This window comes from Sinocyclocheilus rhinocerous, unplaced genomic scaffold (assembly GCF_001515625.1).
Source record: "Sinocyclocheilus rhinocerous isolate Xijiao unplaced genomic scaffold, SAMN03320098_v1.1 scaffold14, whole genome shotgun sequence".
In the NCBI taxonomy this organism is placed as follows: domain Eukaryota; kingdom Metazoa; phylum Chordata; class Actinopteri; order Cypriniformes; family Cyprinidae; genus Sinocyclocheilus; species Sinocyclocheilus rhinocerous.
The window spans coordinates 1,681,388-1,685,857 of record NW_015629561.1 but is presented as its reverse complement, the minus strand read 5'-3'; the positions used below and the strand labels follow the sequence as shown (position 1 = coordinate 1,685,857).

The 4,470-nt window shown below is 38.3% G+C and overlaps 1 protein-coding gene across 1 annotated transcript in view; it reads left to right on the top strand.

Moving 5' to 3' along the window:
• LOC107739294 (cadherin-4-like) overlaps positions 1 to 4,470 on the top strand; it is a 238,594-nt gene that overhangs the window by 119,236 nt on the left and 114,888 nt on the right. The gene's annotated exons all lie outside the window — the stretch shown is intronic.

The following is a 4,470-nucleotide window of genomic DNA, read 5'->3' as shown; positions in this document are numbered from 1 at the left end:
TTGTTTGTTTACATATTTATTTTATTTATTTTTGAAAAGACGCCATTGTTCCAGTTTTAAAAAATGTTATTTCAAGACCTCTATTTTCCCAATTTCCTTTCTCTGTCTAGATGTTTTTGACCACAAGAACAAGTCACAAGTCATACATAAAGCAGGTAAATCTTAAACTAGCCTAATTATATGCTCTATTTTTGGCAACCCATCGGCTAGTTGATTTTGAAAATATGCAGTTTTGCACATTCCTTGCAGACAGAGTGGCCATGCTCCATTTTATCTGTGTATTGGCCGTTTCTGTGAGAACTTTGATAGATGAGGCATACGATTACACCACAACTGTTTATAGTCTCCTGTGAGATCCTCATTTCCCAGCTCATTTCCCGACTCGTGCTTTTTAAGGTAACATGAAATATCCCTCTCTCAATTAACAAACATCAAAGTGATATGCTAAAATTATATTTGACCACTGTATCTCATTTCAAAGGGCAAGCGTCTGCACACATGCACGTTCCTCCGTCCGGTTTCGTTTACTTTAGAAGCCTTTCCCTCCTCCCTTGTGTATCTACAACCTGATAAACATGTGGTTTATCCTCCTCGACTCTCCTCTCTTCTCTTTCAGCCTGTTTGAAGTTGCTCTTCAAGATCATCAAAGATTCTCATTTGAGATACAAAGAGCCCTCCCTCTTGTATTATCCAGCCTGCTTGCTTTTGGCCACACTGGCCTTCAGGGGCTGAGGCAAAGAAAAGAAGATCGGGCCACACGTTATTGTCCGTTCTCCTCGCCCTTGAAGAAATCGAGAGGTCCTGATCTCCCAGCGTGGAAACTTGTTTATCAGAAATCAATAGCCATTTTCTGGCCTTTTCTAGACCAAGGGCCTGGTAGACGACTTTGTGTCAGTGGAGTAAATGTGGGCGGTGTGGGGGAAGATCTTGCATAGGGACAGTAGTGTAGCGTCTCTCCGTCCTTCTAAAGGCTGGTTGATCTGAAATTAAGTCTTGCCTCTTCATTATGGAGAACACAACTCTTTTCTCAAGGCTAATGCTTTAAAGAGGGGCAAAAGTTCACCGATTGTGCCTGTTTTGTTCTGGCTGCTTAGGCGTGTGGGTGTTTGTGTGTGTGCGCAGTTCGAATTCACACTTATTATGCTCCATTTTCAGATAACGGGCTGGCGTTCAGTGGTTTTCCCCTTAGAATATTGCTCCTACTTTGAACTGAGTAAACACTGTAATCGCCATTCACATAAATGCATTATGGGTAATGAAGCCCATGCTGCACCGGTGGCCTTTGCAGGCTGCGGTGAGCTCGGCTTAATCTTCCTAATGTCGAGGATGTTAAAGAATAGATAACGAATCCTCAGGGTGCTGATTCAGTGGAAATGAGCTTGACAATATGGCTGCCATGTGTGTTAAATGAACACAAATAGAGCAGGACGTCCAGCCCTGAGTGTATAATTGACCACAGTGTGTGGGCATATGAATGTACTTAAAAAAGACCCAAAAGATCAGCCTAATGAGCGTGAAAACCTGCACTGTTTTTTTGGCATGGATAAATTCATTCGGAATAATAAGAGGGTGGACGGGTCATTAATAAAGTGTCTGTTGACCTTCTGATCACAGGCCTGCGGGAGGATCCATTGTCTCTCCGTCTGCCTGTTTCTGATACTTTGTTGTTTGTTATGTTAAGACTGAAATACACTACATGAGTTTTGCCAAGTTTTCTGCCCTGATTTACAGTCTGGACGAGTTGATGCTAGTTGCCGAAAGTCAGAGCCGGTCTGCAGATTTGAGTTGACACATTTCACAGAAAATCCCATAGTCTATGATGGACACAGGCTCCAGCTTCAGCTTCAGACTACCACTGCATCCAAAATCTCATAAAGTATAGTATAGTACTACATTTGGTTTGAAACTTACTCTGCAACCATTAAAGTATGTTGTATATAGTATGAATGTGTGTAGTATGAGTGAAATTCAGAAGTACTATATCTGCGATTTTGTCATTGTCTTGTGAATTATGGCTTCAGTTGCGCTGCTTCACTGCCATTCACAAAACATCTCCCATGGCCTTATGGGATAATAAAGTGTCCAACAGATGCATGTTTTAAAAGTAGTAGGTCATATGGGTACTTTTCACTTTCTCCTGTTTTATAAATACTAGGGATGCCGATATCCAATATGACGATATTTTTCAAACCATTTTGTCTGATAGCCGATACCGATATATATTTCCTTTTGTTTTGAAACAACACAAAGTCTCTTCTGCGCAGAAATTATAAAAAAAATATTTTTTATTTTGTTTGAGCAAAAACTTATTTGTTAGAACTAATAAACATTATTAAAGTTATTTTTTTAATGAGTTAATTGAAAGCTTTGAAAATAGCTATAATCAATCTCTGCTGTTTGATTTATTTATTTATGTATTTATTAAGGCAGATGCAGTTGAAACCTTATCATTTTATTTGTAGATTTAACATTAATAGATGGTCTAAAGCAAAAGAGCTGTAAAAATACAAGTATCTTAATGTTATTTGTGTATTTTACTTTTCATTTTATTACAAGTAGGCCAAAAGTGCCCCCTAAATAAATAAAAGGTCTTACGGGATGGGCATTAGTACCACGGGGAGGTTGTTGTTGTTGTTGTTGTTGCTGCTGCGTGTGCTAGTACCTGTTTACTCTATCGCACACCGGAAGTGTCATTCTGTACATACTTTCTCAAATTAAATGCTGCGATCCAAAACAGTGAATCTAATCACCATTCAGGCAAAAGTTCGCTTCAAGAACGACCACACTGCTGACTTGATCTTATCGCTAGCACACCCTGAGCACATGTGAGTTATTCGTCTTATCGGCAAGGCATATCGGCACAAATTTGTTCAAATGCCAATGTTTACATTTTAAGCCTTTATCGGCAGATTCCGATAACGTTCCGATAATATTGTGCATCCCTAATAAATACCATCAATTTGGACTGTACTACTCTCCTCAGGTATGGAAGTAGATCTATTTGGAGGCAGGGTATGATTCCATCCAATCGAAGGAATTTAGAACACATTTTTTTTTACATTTGTCTTCTATGGTAACCATAGCAACATTTTATTGTCTCGCATGTTTGGTATCCACTGTTTTTGCACAAAATAATATTACATCGACCAAAGATTTATGTTCAGCGATTTTAACTAAAACCGTCATGTTTTGTTTATGTTTGGAAGGTAAATTAATGAACTGTGTGTGTACAGAACGGGGCACTAAAAGGTGAATTGACAACCGAATTTAGCTGCAGTGTACGTGGCCTTAGTGTATGACGCCCAGTTTGTAACCATTCTGTTGAGAGACAAATCTGTTCAGATTTTATAAATTGTTTAGTGTATTCCAGCCTTTAAGGACCATTCACACAAAGGACGATAACTATAATGATAATGTCAAAGATGTAGTTGTAAACCATTCTAAATTTAAAAGAATAGGAGAGTTCACACCACAACTATATTGATAATGTCAATCAGCCAATCAGAATCCATCCTGCTTCGAAGAGTTCAAACACTTAAAGCAATAGATGCTGCTGCTGTGTGTGCTTATAATAAACAGAACGTTAGCATCCGTTGTTGTGGCATCCGTTGTTGTGGACTGTAATATAGTTATCGTTATAGTTATTTTTATACTGTAGTTATTGTTCTTGGTATGAATGGGCCTTTAAACGTAGCTGAGGTTATGTGCCTTGCTCAGTGGTAGTGTTTTTGCTATTGTTCTGTCCTTGTCTGTTCCAATCTAAAGTCTGTAGGTTGTCTGAAGAGTCATTAGGGGATCGGAGATACTTTCATACATGAGATTGCTACGATGCACCTTTTTTGGGGTAATTGTCGATTGAAGCAGTCCATCTCTCGTGCAGGATGTTTGCAGCACTGATGATAAGGACCTTCTTGCCAAACAGCTAAATAATGATATTGCATCTGAGTGACAGACAGAGACAAAGAGATCAACTCTGTGCGAGAGACATCTACCCGTAGGTTATGCACATAAACACAAGCACAAACTCAGACCAAAAATTGCTTCGCATCAGCAAGTCAGTAGATAGATGATACAGAGGATGGAGAGCTGTTTCTTTCCCTCCAGCTCTCTCCTCTCTCTTAAGATAACTGTGCGGCAGGTGTCTTTACCTCAAGAAGCAATGATGAATGGCTCTGTTTCACTCTCTCAAGCCTAAGAAAATCCAAAAGAACAGAAGAGTCATTCCACAATCGCTGTGGCAGATTCTGTCACTCACTTTCAGATGGCAAAAACTGCAATGTGCACAGTTTTTAAATAACCATATTTGTGTTAAAACAATGAATTCGGAATGTAGGTACATATGATCTTCTAATGAATAAAATATTTAAAATATAATTTTGTTAATGCAAAATAATATTTAAAATATTATTCAATATAAAATCATAAATACTATTCCAAGTTCATTTTTTAATGTATTATTATTATTATTAT